This window comes from Triturus cristatus, chromosome 8 (assembly GCF_964204655.1).
Source record: "Triturus cristatus chromosome 8, aTriCri1.1, whole genome shotgun sequence".
Classification (NCBI taxonomy): domain Eukaryota; kingdom Metazoa; phylum Chordata; class Amphibia; order Caudata; family Salamandridae; genus Triturus; species Triturus cristatus.
This window is the reverse complement of record NC_140591.1, coordinates 1,071,114,269-1,071,136,316: the sequence shown is the minus strand read 5'-3', so window position 1 is coordinate 1,071,136,316 and position 22,048 is coordinate 1,071,114,269.

Sequence of the window (22,048 nt, the reverse complement as noted above, 5' to 3'; positions counted from 1 at the left end):
CCGCTGATCCCAGGGGTCCAAGGGGCTCGCAGGCCGTGATTAGGTTCTACACCAAGAATTTAATCTGTGATGCCTGTTGCTGGGTGTTTTGTCCCGGTCTCGGTTTCTACTAACTGTACGGTGGAGCCTGAGGTTAAGGAGGCTAAGGAAGTGGAGTCCGGGAGTAGCATTGAGCCTGAGTCTGAAAAGGCTCAAACAGCAGCTTCAGAGGGAGCAGTAGTAGAGAGTAAATTGGCAGATAGATTCACTGAGACCACCAGTCCTTCTGTACCACTTTGAGCTTCCGGCTGCTCACTGGGGGGATAAGTTAACTCAGTTTGCTCTAGGGGGCAGCTTTCTTTTAGTACTGTAGGATTTGAATCAAGATTCAGGCTCCTTTGTATTTCAGCAAGTGTGTTGTCTAGTTCGAGCTCTGGGGGGGGTGCGGGATAAAGAACAGTGTCTGGTGTTAGTAATGGCATCTTGGAACCGGAGAACATTTTAGCGATGGTTGGCTGAAATCCCTCTTTTGCACCCCCACCGCCACCGCCCCGAGTCTACCCGTAGCTTTTTTAAGGCTGTTAGCCTCCCGTTTACCTTTAGGCGGGTTATCCAATGCAGCTGCCTGCCCAAGACCAGTGTTGGCTTGTGCGTGTTGAACTGCCTTCATCTTGTTGCCTTTCGCAGTTTTGGCTCCTTTTGAAGACATACTTGGGCTCCGCTGTCGTCTTCTTGCCGGAAGCTCAAGTGTGCAGGATATCGGGGGAAACGCGAAGGCAACAATGTAGCACAGCAGCAGCCAGCATCTTAAAAAGGAATATATCGCTCTTCCTAGAGCAGCAAACCCACAGCTGGTGTCAATATCCAAAGTGATTCCACTAGCACGAAAGTGGAGCCGAATCACTTGCGTCCTGCTCCCACCCAGGTTCAACATCGCCGGTCAGTCCGCATAGCCGATGGTCGATGGGCACGACGTACGCGGCTGAGCAGCGCAGGTTCACGCTGACACCATCTTGCTTCTTATTTACAAGGAGAGCAAAAGCCACCCTGCATGACTTTTCCTCTCCTTGTAAATATGGCCCCTTCACACGCAGCACTTTGCGTGGAAGGGGCATTCCATGGGTGTTGCAGTGGGTGTTCCCATACAACACCCATGGAACAAGACACATTTCCAGATTTACGAGCAATCGTAAGCCTGGAAATGCATGTCAATGCAACGCCTCCCAGGGGAGGCGTCGGGAGGCGCAACAAGGAGAAATGTTTTAATTTAACCTTGTTTTTTCCTCTTTCAAAGCGTGCTGCATTCTACAGCACTCATCAAAAGAGGAAAATGCCTGTAGTGATTGTTTTTGTGCAGGAAGGTGCCCCTTCCTGCACAAAAACTCCCCATGACGCAGGCATCCTTGCATCATGGTGCAAGGGTGGCTGCTCCGGAGCATGGCTGCTGTTTGTGCGCCAGCGCAGGGGAGAGCACAGGAATGCGACATATCCTTGTAACACTTCCTTGTAGATCTGCCCCTTGGTACCTGCAGCCTGTCTCTGGTTACACGACTGGGTGCAGTTGGCAGCTGGGCTTTGTATATTCCTCCTAGACAGCCACACTCAATGGGGCTTAGATGTGACCGGATGGGCCATCACTGGCAGGGTGGCAGGGAGGACCTGGGTCCAGCCACACTTACACCTGAATAGGCTGTGTTCTGTCTCTACACAAAAGGCTGCATACCCACCTCTAGTGAGTCTTAAGCCAGGACCAGGAAGGAAGGGAATCTGTGCACTTCAAAGGCAAGCATCTTGAAGCCTTTCCCCACTTCAAAGGCACAACCGTGTATAAAAGAAGGACCTCAGACACCAAACTCTCAATACACTTCTGGAGCGATGGATACTCTGCCAGGAAGAAGGACTGCTGTGCTGCTACAAGGACTGCCACTTCGCTAGACTAGGGGCGAGTAACATCTACTTAAAGCTCGAGAGGGTTTTAGCACTTTTGTATATTACGAAACAATCAGTGAGACCAGGGAGAGCTAAGCGCAACACGTTTCACATCAGGTACGCACGGGGAATTGGGATAATGATTGAATTAGTTTTGGAAGGTTGTTTAGTAGTGTGTGAGGGGAAGCGAGTAGGATAAAAGGATTTAGAGATTGATATGAGTCAAGAGGTTAAGAACGATAAGGGGTTAGGTTGATTTAGAGTGAAATTATTTTAGTTTAAACCAAGGATGCAGAGTTCACGTTTCATGGTCACATGGTATGAGTTGGAACTTGCAGTTGAAAATGGTTATACGTTTGGGGTGACGGGATGTGGGTTGATGTGTATTTTTAACAGAAATCACATGGCACAAATTAAGTATGGGCATGTAGGCACATTATACTTTGATATTATGGGGGTTGTAAATGCAATGTTACTGATATACATATATTTTTAACTCGTAGATACTCCTGATGAAGGTTTTCTTAAACCGAAATGCATTGAGTAAAATGTGTATCGAATCAAATGGAGGACATGAAAATTCTGCAATTGTTCACATATAGGCCTGGATGGGCAATATTTAGAACAATAACACGCTAAAAGAAATTTCAATGAATTTTTTTACATCCATTGACGTGAAGAAAAACAAAGATAACATGACGAAAAATAAGGAAAATAAAAATGATAAACAACTGATTACTCTGGTGGATGTGTACTAATTTGAAGTACCAATGTGTATACAGCTGTGCAACCGGATCGTGACCCACTCAAATGTTGGCCACTACTCTTCAATACTTCGCTGGACTGCCACTCTGAAGGAACTAATGCCCTGCTGTATTGCCCTGCTGTCCTCTTACCTGGTGAAGAACTGGACCTGCAAATTCATCTTAAACCCAGGATGCCAGAGTGACTCAAAGGTCTAGTCAGCTGATCACCTAATCTGAGCCTCAGGGACAAAAAAGGCTCCCCATTCAGCCCCTGAACACAGCTGCAGTGAGTTCCTGACCCCCAAGTGGTCTTGGTCACTTGGTGTGGCTCAGCACTCTTGAAATCAAGATTTTGGGCTCTCCGCAACCATGAACAGGCCCTTTCACACTGATTTTGAAATTCAGCTCAAGCCACCACCAGCCCATCTCTTCACACACCAAGCATTGATTGCCTGCAGAGGACTCCTACAGCTAAACTCCAGCCCATCTGCAAGCCTGGCCTGCTTGGCGTACCACACCGCCACCACCTGTGATGCTCTCCTTGCTCCCTGTGGCCCTCTCCAATGCACACGGAACTCTTGGCACAAAGCTTGAGAAGGGAAACCTTCAGCTGGATGAATCTGGGACTGTGTAGGGCCCGTGCTCCATTGTGGTCAGCCTGAACTTTTGACTTTGACCTAGTCCAGTGCGACCAGATAGCCGTAGTATTTTATAGTTTATTGTTTTTAAATTTGTGATTCCAGTTCTACTGACTGGATGTTTGTCTTTTTCATCATGTTTTATTTATTAAATTCCGCTCTATGTTTCTAACCTGGTGTGAGATCTTTTTGTGTGGTGTTTTTAATGTTTTACTATTAGAAGTGTTGCACAAATACTTTACACATTGCCTCTAAGTGAAGCCTGACTGCTCTGTGCCAAGCTAAAAGGGAGAGGAGCACAGGTTAATTTGGGTTTGCCTGTGCCTTACCCTGGCTAGGAATGAGGTTGCTGCTTGACCAGGGCTCACACACCAGTCAACCAACAACCAAATTCCTAACAGTGGTGTTCGGTCCGGAGCTCCAGGAGTTGCCACTTAGTCCATTAGCATCAGGCCACCCTTCTTTCGTCCGGTCTCAAACTTGTGCTATCCCACACAACAGTCAGACTAGTTGGAAATTGGTCGATTGAACATATTTGTGAAACATGAAGTGTTGAGTGAATTCCAGGTAGGTTTTAGACTGGATCACAGTGCAGAGTCTGTGATCACTTCTCTCCGAACTGCTTGGAGGATGAAAGTGGAAGGATAGGGGTGGATGAGGCAGTATTTTCTTGTATTTCTCAGTTGTTTTTCAATGTCAATCATTTTTTCCTGATAACTCATAAGGCTCAGTGTGTTGTGGTACTGGTATTTTCTACGTGTATTATCAGAATACCTATTACTTTGGCACCAAAAGCTATGACATATGGCACCACGTTCCTTGATCCTTTTATAAAGGTAAGATCATATTTCTCCAGATTTGAGTGCTTTTCATTTGCTAAAATGATATAAATAGTTTTTAAATAACTGTTTATTGTTCAGCAGTCAAGACACAGATGTATCTCAGGTTTTCTTATTGATTAACCAATCCTGGATACGCCTCATAGAACTTTATGGCTAGACAGCCCATTTTAGCCGTGGTCCCTCAGTTTTAGAAGATAGACAAGGTGGCTGTGCTTTTACAGCTTTATATGTGCTTTCAGCAAGTCTTTAGAGTTAGTTGTAGCCATGGTATGCTACATACACTCTTGAAGACCTCCCACCTTTGAAATGGGTAATTTTGGATAGACAAGTTGAGAATGATCCTCAAGTTGTATACTGTGCTCTGCTTCATAGTACTAGCAAACCCTTGGGAAGGTGTAACTATCACTTCATAAGAGTCAAAACCATGGCCTCTATATTTACGCAATTGTGTGTCTGAGTCATTTTCAGCATATTAATGGATTTGCCTCACTTGCATCTAATAGACATTCATCTGCATAATTTGCAAATTCAGAAAAAAATATCTTTCTAGCTTAAACCTATCAAATGTTACTAAACAAAAAGGAACATTTGGTATAATGGAATGTTAAAGACTTTGTAAAAGTTAGTTCTCACAATCAGCTGTTGACTGCTTTATTCACTACTAAACCATTTCTGACCTGATACCCAGATAGTATGAATATTCCAATCCATGAACAGGAGGAAGGTTTTTTGTCTGCAGTATGAACGAAATCCTTTCATATCTAATTGAAACTAAAAGAAGGATGTAAACATTGATTTCTCCCTTGTCATGAAAATGTTTTGTTCCGTAATTCACACAAATTGATGCTACACTTTGTACATTATTTTCAAAGCAGCAGTTATTCAATACTGTGTTCTGAGTGTAGGAAATTCAAAAATATTTTATTTTTTTGTCAGTTCAAGAATAGGTTTATTGAGAAAATTAATAAAGTAATAATAAAAATACTTCTTACATAAATGCAAGGGAGAAAAATAGGTAAATAATGACAATGGAATGCAATGAACTTGTGTAATAAAGGGAGCAAAATAAGTAAAATGAATACAACCAAAATACATCAAATCGGTTCACAGAAATATTAAAATAGTAGTACTTGTTAAGAAAATACAGTCAAAAACATGTTACTAAATTATTATATTAAATTGGAGTCATAATCAAACATAAGGAAGTCAAGGAGGCTTAGTTACTTCCTGTATTGAGGGTGAAGGTAAACAAGTTTTCTTTGCACTGTCATCTAAGAATTGTGTGATGGGACACCAAAGATGTAAACGTTTTGTAGCAAGAGATATGGGATGTACAAGTGCTGTATCTAAGCGGTGATTATGGCAAACAGCGTACCACCAGGCTAGATAACAAAAAATTGGAAGGATGCCTCCAAATTGTCTTATCTGCTGAAATGCCACTACTAGTAGGAAATCAATAAGTAGCATCTGGGAGTGTGCCCTCCCCCAGTCTGGTGCCAAGCTACCTAAGAAAATATTTGGAAAGGAAAGGGGGGCTGTAGTACTAAAAATAGTATTGATTTGAAGCCAGACCCGTTCCCAAAATTTAAAAACTTGTGACCATGTAAATAACATATGTTTGAGATCGGCGTTGTCTTGAGAGCATGTCCAGCAACTGCTGGGGCTCATATTATGTATCCTATGTAGGTGTGCAGGGGTAAAAAATAATCTGTTATATATAAAAAAAAAACGTGTTTGTGTTGTGCTGGCCGCTCTAGAGGATTTCCTAGGGCCCGATTCACAGAACTAACTTAAGACAAAATCCTAAACTTACTACCATTTTGGTATTCACAGAAGGCACTTACTCATTTTGGTATTCACAGAAGGAACTTACTCAGTTCGGTATTCACAGAAGTTAGGAGTCCTAACTTTAGGACTCCTAAATGCCTTCTGTGAATACCGAAAGTCTCAAAGTTAGGATTTTTCTCAGTTTTAGGAGTCCTAAACTGAGAAAAATACTAACTTTAAGACTTTCTGTATTCACAGAAGGCATTTAGGAGTCCTAAAGTTAGGAGTCCTAACTTTACTACTCCTAAACTGAGAAAAATCCTAACTTTAAGACTTTCGGTATTCACAGAAGGCATTTAGGAGTCCTAAAGTTTGGACCCCTAACTTCTGTGAATACCGAAATGAGTAAGTGCCTTCTGTGAATACCAAAATGAGTAAGTGCCTTCTGTGAATACCAAAATGGTAATAAGTTTAGGATTTTGTCCTAAGTTAGTTCTGGGAATCGGGCCCTTAATTTTTATCCAAATTCTGTTCCACAGGGATATAGGCCAATTTATTTCCAAATCTGTTTCCCAGGAGAGTTCTAATTTTGTTTTGTCTCGATTTTTGGGGGTATCCATTAAGCGAGAATAAATAGTAGAGGCTTCAGGACTTATACGTAAGAAGTTATGCCACAGAGGGTGAGATTGGGGAGATGGAGAAGGTGAGAGTTTAGTATGTACATCAAGTACTGCGTTTCGTAGGGTCAAAAAGTTATGTTGAAAGGAAGAAGGTTAGATGATAAAGGGATTGTTACTGTGTAAATTGAATAGGAGAACCTTTATGAAATAATTGATGAACCCAAAGGAGACCTTTGTTCCTCCAAACTTTCCAGTATATAGGTTTCTTGTTAATGAGGACTAGTTTATTGTGCCAGATTGTGGACTTGTGAAAGGTATCCAAATCATGCATATCTAAATGAGGGGTGGCATCTAATAACTTATAGGAATGCTTAAGTACTGGGGTAGAAAGCTTTTGTGGCTTACGAGTGAATGAGAGGTATTCTTGAAATGAGAAAGGGGCTATAAATGAGGTCTCAAGGTCAACCCATGAAGGTTTATCAGTTGATCAATCAGTAACCCAGTACGATAACTGTCTTAACTGAAAGGCTTTGTGATAATTAGAGAAATTAGGAAAGTTCACACCAACTTCCGATTTTGGCCTTGATAATTTCTGCAACGCCATTCTTTGTTTTTTAGTATTCCATAAAAAGGATACCAAAATAGTATTAATTTCATGAAAGAATTTAGCTGAAATAGATAGTGGTATATTGGATAAAATTTACAAAATTATAGGAGTGAGCATCATCTTAATTGTGTCTAAACGACCCCACCAAGAAAGATGAAGGGGGTGCCATTTTGCAGTCAGTATTTTAAGTTTATCAGTGCACTTGTCTATATTTAGAGAAATGGATGACTTTATAGAGGGAGAAAACCATATACCAAGGTATTTAATGTGCTTAGGGTTCCAAGTGAAATTAGAGATCTTAAAATCGTCTTTAAAAGTATATATGCTCAAGGGCTAAATCTCACACTTTCCACTGTTTATTTTGTAGACCAACACCAAACTATAAGCTTCTACCTCTCCCAAAAATGTTGTGAGTGAGGACTGTGGTTGAGAAAGAAAAACTAAAATGTCATCAGCATATGCGGCTAATTTAATTTGCTGAGAACAAGAAACAAGCCCTGTTATATTGTGATTCTGTCGAATTCTAGACAAAAAGGGTTCTAAAGCTAAGTTAAAAATAAAAGGGGATAGAGGGCAACTTTGGCGTACTCCACGTTGAAGATTAAAGTAGGAGGAAATGAGTCCATTAGTAGATATGGCGGCTTTGGGTTCAGAATAGAGTAAAGCAATTAGAGAGGCAATTTTTGGTCCGAATCCAAATCATTTGAGGGCATGGAACAAAAATGGCCAAGACACCCTGCCAAAGGCTTTTTCCGCATCCAAAGCAATAGCTGCCAGTGAATCCGGAAAATGTGTCGATTTAGACAGGATGTCAAAGAATAAGCGTGTGTTGTCGGTGATATTACGGCCTTTGACAAAGCCTGATTATTCTTTGCCAAGCAATACTGGGAGATGAGGTTCTAATCTTAGGGCTCGAACTTTAAAAAAAAAAATGTAATCCACATTTACTAGTGATATAGGCCTATAATTCTTACAAAATCGTAAGACCTTATCATCTTTTGGTATCAAACATATCAGAGCTTCAGAAAAGGAGCCCGCGTAGTTACTGAAAGTGATGAAGGAAGAAACAAGAGTGTATAGATGAGGAAGAAGTGAGTGGGCAAAGTGCAAATAAAATTCCACTGTAAAGCCATCTGGGCCTGGGGCTTTATCTTTTTAAAGAATTTTTAGAGCATTTAGGAGTTCTGTTTGCGTAATATCATTTTCTAAGAGATCAAAATTCATTTGGGAGTGAGCTTGTTTCTGGATTGTAGAAAAGTATTGGGATATATACTCATTTGAAGGTACATTTTCTGGTGTATAGAGAGATTTATAAAAGTTTACAAATTCATGAAGTATTTCAGGGTCTTTGAAATGTGGTTGTTGGTTATCGTCTATAATAGAATCAATATGAAGTTTGTGTTGCTTGAGCTTTAAATAATTAGCACGTAGTTTGCCTGACTTGTTTTGGCCGCCATAGTATTTCACAGAGGATTTTATTAAGTATAGAGAAGCTTGTTCGGTGGAAGTTTCATTAAAGGCAATCTTAGCATTGATAAGATCCTTAAGACATTCTTTTGACTTGGTGGTATAAAAGGAATGTTCGAGATTCTTAATCTTAGTGAGAAGTGCATTATTTAACGTATATGAAGATTTGCGTCTATTTGACACAAATCCGATGATGAAATCACAAGCGGTAGCTTTGAAAGCATCCCAAAGGACACATCATTTGTTTGATTTATACGAAAGTATTCATGGAAAAAAGAAATAAAAGAAGCATTGAATTTAGGGTCAAGGAGTAAAGAATTGTTAAAACGCCATCTTTTTGGTTGTGTGGACTTATGCAAAATATCCAGTTGAATCGAAACGGGAGCATGGTCTGATATAAGAATAGGTCCTATATCAGCTGAGCATAGTGATTGGGAGACATTGCGTGAGATGAAAATGTGGTCTAATCTAGATTGTGTTTGATGTGGGGGGGGAGAAAAAAGTGTATTCTCTCGTGGATGGATTGCAAAGTCGCCAAGTATCCAGTAAATTCCTTTGTTTAATAGCTCTCAAAAAACCTTTATGTGCCTTGTTTGGAATGAATGGAGACCTAGAGTTTCTAACCAATAAAAGGATCCATCACTTGATTACAATCTCCTGCTAGGAGGAAGTTTTCTGAGGGATATTTTAACAATAGCTGAGAGATATGCGACCAAAACCGGGCATCTCCATTGGTAGGCAAAGATAAAGGGGTTTTCCCCAACAATAAGTTAGTGAAAAGTCACCTGCCATCTGTGTCCGATTCTTGAGAGATGAGCTTTGCGTTCAGCGCCTTGTGGTAGAGAGTTATAACACCATTCCTTTTACCATCCCCTGGCGAAAAGAAAACGTCACCCACCCAGTTTCTTTTAAGTTTTAGTGATTCGGTTTCTGTGAGATGTGATTCTTGTATTAGCGCAATACTGGGCATCAAGCTTAGAAAGGTGGGATAAAACTCTTTGACTCTTAATGGGGAAATTTAAGCCTCTAACATTCCACGTGACAATTTTCAGAAACATATGTGGAGTAATAGTATTGAAATATGAAGAGAACCATTGAAATTCTGCAGAATGTGAGATATAACATTTGTAGAAAACACAACAATAAAAACTGTAAAAACCATTCGAGCAATCTTAAAATTAGGTACGAAGGTAAGAACCATAAAATCCATTTGAGAAAAATTGAAAAAAGAGGGAAGATAAAGATAGGAGTATGGAAAAAGAGATAAATAAAAGAGTAGTACATAAGAAAATGGAGAGAGAGGGAGGACAAGAAGGGAAAAGAGTAGTGTGAACATTTTAAAATGAGGAGAGCCATTAAAGTTCTGCATATTGTGAAATATAACATTTGTAAATAACAGAGCAATAAAAACTGTAAAAACCGATCGAACAATCATAATATTAAGTAGGAAGTTAAGAACCATAAAAACCCTTTGAGAAAACTTAAAAGAGTGAGGAAGGGAAGAATAGGGTTTAGGAAAGCAAGTAAGAAGATAAGGAAAAGGAATAAAGGAGAAAATTAGAAAAACAGATGATACAGAAAGCAGTGTACAAAACACAAAGGACATACTTACAAAAAACCGAGACATATGTGGAATGGGGGAGATGAGGCCACATGGGATAATGACGATTCCAGACTCCAAGCGGGAAGGCGGGGAGGAAGACAAACCCAACTAGCAGGAAACATGAGGGAAGTACATCAAGCAAACAAAACCTGCAAGGGAAAAAAGGGATTAATAAGCATGCTGAGCAACTGGGTGAAGAAAACAGTATCTGCAATCAAAAATACAGTTGGAAAACATGTTAACAAGAAAATACAAACGTGAAAAAAGTTAAGTGACACTAAAACAAGAACAGTAATTTGTTATGTGATGAGGAGGTGTTCATAAATTCTGTATGACAGGAATTGAGGAAGCTTGTGAGCTTTATGGAATCTTCGTATGTAGTGGTCTTGCTGTTGATGGTCACCTTAAATAGACACAGATGAAAAAGACCATATCGTGCCCCTATAGAACGAACATGCATTCTCATTGCTAGAAAGTCACAATGTCTGTCGGCAGTGGGTTTGGAATGGTCCTAAGAAAAAACAAAGGATTCTCTGACCAGGTAATATGATTAATTGCTCTGGCTGCAGCTAGGACTTTGAGCAAGTTAGTGTATTCCAGGAAATACAAGATGGATCCTCTCGGCTTCCGCCCCACAGAGGAGCTCGTTGAAGAAATAGAACCTAAACGGTGGGCCCGCTGTATGCTGAGAAGAGTATCCTGCGGCAAGCTGAGGACCTTTGGAAGAAAGGATTTGAAGAAGCTGATAGGGTCTGACCCTTTAGAACCCTCTGGTAATCCGTAAATATGAATATTATTATGACGATTCCTGTTTTCAAGATTTTCAACTTGCTTTTGGAGCATTGATACCTGGGAATGAAGAGCTTCCAGCTTGACTTGAAATGAGGAGAGAGCTTCAATGCTATGTTCCACTGTTGTCACTTTGCTCTCCAAACTTGACCAATTATCAGTTAATGTTTGTAGTTTTGAATTAGTCTCCTCCATAAAGGGGCGAAGAGCTCTGATTTCTTCCAGTAGTAGCTCCATAGAGACTGAAGAGGGTTGTTTGGGAGGAGAGGGAGGATCTTTCTTCAAGCGTTTACTTGTCGCTTTATTAGTATTTGAGGCAGTTGAGATGGTGGATGACGCAGCACCCTTAGGTGAAACATTAGTTGAGTTATCCATCTCTAAGCAGTATATACTGTGGTAATAACAAAGAGTGAGAGTCAACTTAACTGAAGTAAGCTCAGTACTTAGGAGATGCCGCAGTCATTGCAGAGTGAAAGTCATCCTATTGGCAAGTGAGGCAGTGGGCATCTATTCTCCTCATAATAAAAGTGCAGCAGGTGCAGAGAGGAAAAATAGGGTCAAGAGAGGTGAGTAACCTACGACCATTGAAACGCTCAATTTGAAGAAGCAAAGACTGTAAGTGTAAGAGCGAAAATAATGAGAGCAATTGAAGCGCGTTTTGTGACTGACAAGGAGCCCGTATTGAGGTGACCTTGGACATGCTTGAAAATAGCACTAAAAAGCAATAAGCTCAGTACTTAAATAAGGAGACTCAAATGCAGCAACCACTCCCTATTCAATTATGAAAAGGTACAACACTATGATTCGCAAAATACTGTCGGGGAGATGCCACAGTCATTGCAGAGTGAATTTCATCCTATTGGTAAGTGAAGCATTGAGCATCTATTCCCCTCACAATGGAAGTGAAGCAGGTGCAGAGAGGAACAATAGGGTCAGGAGAGGTGAGTGACCTAAGACCAAAAATCCGATTGGCCGCACTCTGCTAGTCCTACCAGCGTGTTACCCCAAAGAATTGTTGTCCATGAAGTAGCGTCGGCGGGTACGCCTATGCCAAAAGTTTCAAATGAAAATAAGTGTTGCGCTAGCCATCTCTGGACACGTGTTTCGAGGTAGTTGCCTCTCGTCAGCAGGGAGTAGGCATGTGTTTAGAGTTGCTGCGTAGGCTGCCAAAAAATATTCTCAGGTAAAGTACCACTCAAGGCGCGCAGGTGCGTAGCCATGGGCTCGTCAGCCCCACCGGCTCAAGGGAGCCTGAATGTAAACAAAAATCCGATTGGCCGCACTCTGCTAGTCCTACCAGCGTGTTACCCCAAAGAATTGTGGTCCATGAAGTAGCGTCGGCGGGTACGCCTATGCCAAAAGTTTAAAATGAAAATAAGTGTCGAGTTAGCCATCCCTGGACACGTGTTTCGAGGTAGTTACCTCTCGTCAGCAGGGAGTAGGTATGTGTGTAGGGTTGCTGCGTAGGCTGCCAAAATATACTCTCAGGTAAAGTACCACTCAAGGCGCGCAGGTGCGTAGCCATTGGCTCGTCAGCCCCACCGGCTCAAGGGAGCCTGAATGTAAACAAAAATCCGATTGGCCGCACTCTGCTAGTCCTACCAGCGTGTTACCCCAAAGAATTGTGGTCCATGAAGTAGCGTCGGCGGGTACGCCTATACCAAAAGTTTAAAATGAAAATAAGTGTCGCGTTAGCCATCCCTGGACACGTGTTTCGAGGTAGTTGCCTCTCGTCAGCAGGGAGTAGGTATGTGTGTAGGGTCGCTGCGTAGGTTGCCAAAAGATATTCTCAGGTAAAGTACCACTCAAGGCGCGCAGGTGCGTAGCCATGGGCTCGTCAGCCCCACCGGCTCAAGGGAGCCTGAATGTAAACAAAAATCTGATTGGCCGCACTCTGCTAGTCCTACCAGCGTGTTACCCCAAATAATTGTGGTCCATGAAGTAGCGTCGGCGGGTACGCCTATGCCAAAAGTTTAAAATGAAAATAAGTGTCGCGTTAGCCATCCCTGGACACGTGTTTTGAGGTAGTTGCCTCTCGTCAGCAGGGAGTAGGTATGTGTGTAGGGTTGCTGCGTAGGCTGCCAAAAAATATTCTCAGGTAAAGTACCACTCAAGGCGCGCAGGTGCGTAGCCATGGGCTCGTCAGCCCCACCGGCTCAAGGGTGCCTGAATGTAAACAAAAATCCGATTGGCCGCACTCTGCTAGTCCTACCAGCGTGTTACCCCAAAGAATTGTGGTCCATGAAGTAGCGTCGGCGGGCAATCGGATTTTAGTGACCTAAGACCATTCCGACGCACAAATTGAAGAAGCCAAGTCTGTGATCTTAGAAGCGAAAATAATTAGAGTAATTGAAGCGCGTTTTTTGACTGGCAAGGAGCCGGGATTGAGGTGATCTTGAGCGCGCTTGTAAATAGTACTGAAAGCACTAATCCTCCATGAAAAAGCCAAACTTAGGTGAAACTACTGAAGCACATATTGAAAGCGAGGGAATTCCAAGACAGGAATCCGACGAGGCGTCTTTCAAAATGGCGGCCACAACAAAAACGGAACCGCTCAAATGCTCAAATGGAGAAAAAGTCGGCTTATCGTGCATGCCAATGGATTCCAAGCATACCACAGTGAGCAGCGACTTTTGAGCTGCCAGCGCTCACATTCTGGACGATTTGCAGGCAGTAGGAAACTCGTCGGGCTCGCCGTCTACCTCCGCGTCCTGGGAGAGTCAGGGACAGGCAGCCATATCACTCGGGCGCTAGCCACGCCCCCCAAATATTTTACTTTACTTTCTTAAGGTTTGATCCTTGTGGGGGTCAACGAAAAGAGCTATTTCCAGTTGCCCATGAAGTGAATATGTCTTCACCCTGACATTTTGTTGAATTTGAATTAATAAATTAAATGCGCAGAATAAAAAAGAGGCGCGTCATTTATTACAAGATGTGTGTTTACATATAGACCGGTTTTCTGCTAAGTGCAATGTTATGTGTTTTACAAACTATGTTATTCTTGACGTTATAGAGAAAATGGCATTGCTGTGTTTTCATTCAAGACAAACATCAAAGAATAACATTTTGAGTAGAATCTCCTAAATGTTTATATTTAACTGTCTTAAGAAACCTTTGATGCATTTTCTGTAGCTTTGGAATCCCTTTTGTGGCAGCGTGTTAAAAAGCCCCAAAAAAGGACAAAGTGCCATCCATAATGTTGCTTACTTTGTCTTTTTTTGCTGAATAATTTAGTCAAAACCACTGCATAATTTGGTCCTTCCTGGATAATTCCAGTGGTCTTGATCCTAACATAATGTTTTAAAAAAAATATCTTTTATTGTTTTTGTTTAATTGCGACAGTAACAGCAACAAGCAGTATTACATACACTGCATATAAAGACCTGAGATCTCATACAGCAGGTTCATTCTGGCAACAAGAACATTGCAATAATGTATTCAATGGATTTGTAGATGTGACAGCTCCGATTAAATCATACTAGGTCGGTGTCATTGTTTAGTTTCCAATCCTTTTAGATAGTTTACACAAACCTTGCTTTCAGAAGGTAACATTGGGAGCCTGGAGCTGTATGGAGATTCATGATAAGCTGTGCATTTAACAACCAGGGGGAGGGCGTAGAAACTGAGTTGGAGCGCCTCCACCTGCCAGTGTGTATTTATGGGCGTGTTGCCTGCTGTGCCTGTTCCCCTTACTTGAACCATATTCCCCCATCAATATATATACGTCGGGGATATCAGTGTACCAATGCCAGGTGTAGAAGTGGTGGTTCTGGATATCTCAGGGCTTCCCTGCACATGCGCGGAGCTACTCATCCGGGCCAGATGTCGATGCAGTCTGGGTTGGCGGGTTTGCATGTTGCTCTATTGCTAAAAGGATCGCTTCCCAATGTGTGGTGATTGGTATTTTCCTAAGCCCTATGGTTTCTTCACGGCGAATTGCTATGCCTTCTGCTCTAGCCCATGCGAGTGTGGAATGTCTCCAAGTTTGGAAGTGCGGATGGTCAGGCGCTTTCCAGCGTTTCCTGATTAGCTGTTTGGCTGCTATTATGCCCAGATCTAAGAATCTGGATGTAACCTTGATGTTGCGTGTCCTGCGGAATCGGTGTAGCAAGTACGCCGGCCATTCAAAGGGGATCACCCTTTCAGTGCGGTGAAGCAGCGGGTCTGCTACCTCTCTCCAGTATGTACTAAGGCTGGTGCAGCTCCACAATATGAGTATCAGGTCTGCGTCTAAAACAGAGCATCTAGGACAGGCAGAATAGGTACGATGAAAATATCTGTTGATTTTGGCTGGCTTGTTGTATGCTCTGTGTGTAATGTAAAATTGGATCTGCCTGAACCTCATATTCCTGGGGATCTGAACTGGGCTGGCCAGCACTTCCCCCCACCCTTTATCTGAGAATTGCCTGCCTAGGTCGCCCTCCTATTTTTGTCTGAGGGGTTCTAAATTGACCGCTGCATGTTGGTGCAGCAAAGCTGCGAACCAACGCGCCAGGTGCCTGCCTTGCCCCATTACATGCAAGTATTCTATAGTAAGGTGTGTGGGCAGTTCAGTAGTTAAGTCGCCCCATAGCGCCGTGAGCGTGGCCAGTAAGGACCGATGGAGGAGAAATTGATCTGCAGGGAGTCCGTCCCTTTCTATCAGCATCGCATAGGGAAGCAGTGTACCTTCACGGTAGAGGTCTCCCAGGGTCTGTACCCCCGCCGCATGCCACTGTTGTAATTCTATAGCGGTAAGGGTTCCCTGCCCTTTAGGAGCACCCTCTAGTCGGAGAGCGGGGGCATAGGGTGTTGTGATCCGAGCTATGAAGAGGCTCCTTTTGTAGCATCTGTGTGCTATGTTCAGCCATAGAGATTCTGGGGGCCAAACATGCGCACCGGGGGGAAAAAGCTGGAGAATCTGGTACAGTGTGAGCGGTGGGAGCGTAGTCGCAGTATCTTTATATTGGTGCCCTGCCATAAACCTGGCCACCCATTGGAGTTGTGCTGCCAAGAAGTAGTGTTCAAGACACGGTGCCACCAGGCCCCCTTGGTCAACGGGCAGATACAAATTTTTTAATGCCACTCTGTGTCGACCGGAGCCCTATATGAAATCTCTGACCGTCTTCTCCAATGCAGCAAAAAAGGGGGCCAGTATGTGGAAGTCAGGTTGGTGAAATAGTACCATTTTCACCAGCGCTACCCTGCCTGTCACCGCGAGAGGAAGTGTACTCCAGAATCGCATCTGGGATTTGATAGCAGTTAATGTCCTACCAGGTTGCCGTCAAAAAGATCTGTCGGCTGTCGGTATATCCGGATTCCAAGGTAGCGGAATGCATCTACAATCCACTTTACCCTCAATTCATTGAGTACCAGGCCCGGGTCAGGGACATCTGCGCAAAAGACTTATAGCTTTGATTTGACGATAATTCCCTTTAGTCTGGATATAGGCGCAAATCCCTGTAAAATTTGGGCCAAGTTATCCGGCACATTGCTAACGTCATGCTGGTAAATTAATAGATTGTCCGCGTATAGTGACACCTTATGCATGCCATCTCCCAACAGTATGCCCCCTTGCGTGTGCACCCTTATCGACTCCACTAGTGGTTCCATTACAAGCACGAAGAGAAGGGGGGACAGTGGGCAGCCCTGTCTCGTCCCTCGTCGCACTGGAATCACCTCTGAGATATAGGGGCCCGTCTTTACCCTCACCACTGGGTTTCTGTAAAGCAGTGGGATTATTTGCAGGAAGGCTGGGCCTAGTTTGTACTTTTCTAGTGTAGAAAACATATATAATTCCACTTGAGGGAGTCAAAAGCTTTCTGAAGATCAAGCACAAGGCAGCCTGCCCTTGGCCATATGTTCATAGAGTATGTGGTTATTCGGTAAAAGCGGCGCAGGTTGAGTGAGGTGCTGCGAGCTGGTACAAAGCCATTTTGATCTGCGTGCACCAGTGCAGGAACCACCTGTGCCAGTCTGTCGGCCAATACATTCGCGAGCAACTTATAGTCGGTGTTGAGGAGAGCGAGGGGTCTGTAAGAGGCCATGTCAGTTGTGTCCCTATCGGGTTTGGGCAGTGAAATCAGGTGCACCTCACATAGCGAGGGGGGAGCCGTTTAATCCTAACATAACATAACCTAACTGTAAGAAATGTGGTTAATGGTTGAGGAGGGTGAAACCCTACTCAAGCAGAAACCACAAACCTTGTCAGTGTGAAGTCACAAGCAAACCCAAAATTAACCTGTGCTCATCCCTCTGGTAGCTTGGCACAGAGCAGTCAGGCTTAACTTAGAGGCAATGTGTAAAGTATTTATGCAACACATCAAACAGTAATAAAGTCAAAACACAACACAAGAAAAATCCCACACCAATTTAGAAAAATAGAGTATATTTAATACATAAATCAAAACAGACATGACACAAATGTGATCAATAGAACTGGAGATATGAAAGGATAAAGATTTCAGTGAAAATAGTGCCAAGAAGCACAAAGCGCCAACTGTGGTTATCTGTTTGTGCTGGACCGAGACAAAGTCACAAGTTCAACTGCGATGAAGTGAGGGCCTGCTACAGGAACCCACTTAAGCCTGCTAAATACAGTACCTTTATCCTAGTTGTGAAGAGATGCAAAGTTACGTGTCGAGGATGTGTCATGCAGCAGAAGTAATGTGAAATCCGCCAAAGAGATGCATTGTGCAGAGATAGTTCTGGGGAGCTGCGAAGTGCGAGGAACTGTCCTTGCAAGCAGATGCGTCGGTCAGTGGCAGTTCAGATGGGCTTTGCTGGATGATTCGATGTCCTTGCATGGAGATGTGTTGGCTTTGATGGGCGGCGATGAGAAGTTCTTGCATCAGGGAAGACCGTGCAGAAGGTGATTAGTCGGTTCTGAGGACAATACGTTGAACAGCTAAGGCGATGGGCTGGCTCTATGGGAGTTGCGCTGCGGGGGAGATATGTCGGTTCTGCTGCATCCAGTAGAAAAACAATAAATATATAATTAAATATATATAATTAATTATATATAATTCCCATCACCCACCAATGGTGGCTTATCATCATCTGGGAATTCAGGACTGAGCTGAGAAGACCAACCACTCAGATGGTAATGGTGGTCATTCAGTTGTCCCAGAAGTAAGAACAAACGGTGGGGTGATGGTTGCAGTGCAAGAAATAAACAAAGAAGTGCTATTAAAAATGGCTATCCAGATGCTATAAACTTTATTCTGGCGCTATCGTGATGCCATTAATAAAACCTGTGCGTAGACAGCTTAACAGATAACTGTCGGATCGATGGTCTACATGTTTCGGCTACTGGACATGGAGTCCAAGCTCTCATCAGGACCCTAGTACACTACTGCAAAACGTGTTAAACAATAGAAACAAAAATTAGAAATATCCACCAAATTGGTATATCATACAACCTGGTCTGCTCTGTACGTCCCTATGGAACTGTTACAGGTAAGAAACCTAAATGTGAATCAAACGGAAAGAGGTTCAGCAAGATGTTGGGAGATGTTAGTGGCAATACAGAACATATGTGTTAAAAACATTGTGTATATTATTATTGGTCATGATCAAAATGTTACTTGACCTGAAGTAAAATGAGTACTTAAACTGTGCACTTACCCTGCAGATTATGGGTACGCACCTCACCTCGCCTGGCATCTGCTCAGGATATTGAGGCACCGCTCTACAAAAGGGAATTTCAGGTATACTATTTAGTATTAATCCCAGTTGACATAACATGTGTGGCACACCAGAACTACCAGAAATATTCCTGAGAGCGTGAAGCTAGACAAGTGTAAAAACACGGCAGAGTGTTGGTCTTAAAAACAGAACAAAAAGGGACACCTTTCTATCAGGTCTACCAATAGAAACAGTTACCGCATCTCAACGCTAGAGACAACCGTGTTTAACCGTGTGTGGGGTCAACCACTGTTGCATATCACAAGGAAGCAGGAACTGTCTGGACTTGTGTAGATCTATAATAGATTTGCTTGTTTATCAGGGCCCTAGCGGCATGGGTTTAAGAGTGTCTACTCCAGTTTCAGCAACCCCGAGTCGAGGTATGATAGAAAACAACTATCCCACGAGGTTTCAGAGACGCGCTGGTATTAACGCGCAAAAGCGCGAGCTGACAATGTTGTAATCAATCAAGAATTTGAAATATGCGAGCCAAAAATTGCAGCACTCACCTGTCCGTCGGTACCCCGCTCTGTTTTCCGAGCTAGAAGGGGAGGTACCCGACGGACAGCAAACGCTCCGTAATAACACGTGAATGTGCGTCGTGACGTCACGGCGTAAAAAACACTTCCGTGTTAAAGGCACACCAGCGTCGTACTGAAGATAGCTGGGAAATGTTGTTTCGTGTGGCTATAATAGCTACGTGTGTCAGTATCACAAAGCGTATTTAAAGGTACACCAGCATCATACTGAGAATAGCTGGGCAATGTTGTTTCGTGTGGCTATAATAGATGTGACTCGAACGGTTAATAATAGCCAAAAGTGAGCTTAGACATCTAAACTTGCATTCAGAATGATGTTAAACCACGCAAGACTGTAATAGGTGACAGAAAATGTACAAGGTGAAGGCGCACCTATCAACAAAATAGGTGACCGCAGCTGGGCAATGTTGTTTCGTGTGGCTATAATAGATGTGACTCGAACAGTTAATAATAGCCGAAAGTGAGTTTAGACTTCTAAATTTGCATTCAGAATGATGTTAAACCACTCAAGACTGTAATAGGTGACAGAAAATGTACAAGGTGAAGGCGCACCTATCAACAAAATAGGTGACCGCAGCAGTTGTGAGTAGTAGGCAACTGGACGACTGCTCAAAGGGATAGAGTACTGAATAGTCCCAATAAACAACGGAAATAATCCTGCAACACTTATGTGCATATCATAATTGTAGATGAAGTGTAATACTGAGTGCCTGTTGTGATCTGACAGAGACGGATGTGAGACGCAGAGACAGATGGAGGGTCAGATGTCTCGTCTCTCTAAAGTGATGACCACGGAATTTCATCGTTCAGGCCAGAAGTGTCACTTCTAAGTTTGAAAACCCACTTCTGTTCTCTGAGGAACAGGAACTTGGTAATATCTGTGACATGTGTTGGTATAAACGGTTGTTCTAGGACTAGCCATCTCAAATCTTCTGGTTTGTGTTTTAGTGACAGGAAATGATTGGTTAGTTTGGTGGCCTGTTTGTTCCGTCTAATAGTGCTCTTATGCTCATTTATGCGTACATTTTCTGTCATCTATTACAGTCTTGTGTGGTTTAACATCATTCTGAATGCAAATTTAGAAGTCTAAACTCACTTTCGGCTATTATTAACTGTTCGAGTCACATCTATTATAGCCACACGAAACAACATTGCCCAGCTGCGGTCACCTATTTTGTTGATAGGTGCGCCTTCACCTTGTACATTTTCTGTCACCTATTACAGTCTTGCGTGGTTTAACATCATTCTGAATGCAAGTTTAGATGTCTAAACTCACTTTTGGCTATTATTAACCGTTCGAGTCACATCTATTATAGCCACACGAAACAACATTGCCCAGCTATTCTCAGTATGATGCTGGTGTACCTTTAAATACGCTTTGTGATACTGACACACGTAGCTATTATAGCCACACGAAACAACATTTCCCAGCTATCTTCAGTACGACGCTGGTGTGCCTTTAACACGGTTTGTGATATTGACACGGAAGTGTTTTTTACGCCGTGACGTCACGACGCACATTCACGTGTTATTACGGAGCGTTTGCTGTCCGTCGGGTACCTCCCCTTCTAGCTCGGAAAACAGAGCGGGGTACAGACGGACAGGTGAGTGCTGCAATTTTTGGCTCGCATATTTCAAATTCTTGATTGATTACAACATTGTCAGCTCGCGCTTTTGCGCGTTAATACCAGCGCGTCTCTGAAACCTCGTGGGATAGTTGTTTTCTATCATACCTCGACTCGGGGTTGCTGAAACTGGAGTAGACACTCTTAAACCCATGCCGCTAGGGCCCTGATAAACAAGCAAATCTATTATAGATCTACACAAGTCCAGACAGTTCCTGCTTCCTTGTGATATGCAACAGTGGTTGACCCCACACACGGTTAAACACGGTTGTCTCTAGCGTTGAGATGCGGTAACTGTTTCTATTGGTAGACCTGATAGAAAGGTGTCCCTTTTTGTTCTGTTTTTAAGACCAACACTCTGCCATGTTTTTACACTTGTCTAGCTTCACGCTCTCAGGAATATTTCTGGTAGTTCTGGTGTGCCACACATGTTATGTCAACTGGGATTAATACTAAATAGTATACCTGAAATTCCCTTTTGTAGAGCGGTGCCTCAATATCCTGAGCAGATGCCAGGCGAGGTGAGGTGCGTACCCATAATCTGCAGGGTAAGTGCACAGTTTAAGTACTCATTTTACTTCAGGTCAAGTAACATTTTGATCATGACCAATAATAATATACACAATGTTTTTAACACATATGTTCTGTATTGCCACTAACATCTCCCAACATCTTGCTGAACCTCTTTCCGTTTGATTCACATTTAGGTTTCTTACCTGTAACAGTTCCATAGGGACGTACAGAGCAGACCAGGTTGTATGATATACCAATTTGGTGGATATTTCTAATTTTTGTTTCTATTGTTTAACACGTTTTGCAGTAGCGTACTAGGGTTCTGATGAGAGCTTGGACTCCATGTCCAGTAGCCGAAACATGTAGACCATCGATCCGACAGTTATCTGTTAAGCTGTCTACGCACAGGTTTTATTAATGGCATCACGATAGCGCCAGAATAAAGTTTATAGCATCTGGATAGCCATTTTTAATAGCACTTCTTTGTTTATTTCTTGCACTGCAACCATCACCCCACCGTTTGTTCTTACTTCTGGGACAACTGAATGACCACCATTACCATCTGAGTGGTTGGTCTTCTCAGCTCAGTCCTGTATTCCCAGATGATGATAAGCCACCATTGGTGGGTGATGGGAATTATATATAATTAATTATATATATTTAATTATATATTTATTGTTTTTCTACTCACTGAAGTTTGTATTGAGGTCCCAACTTGC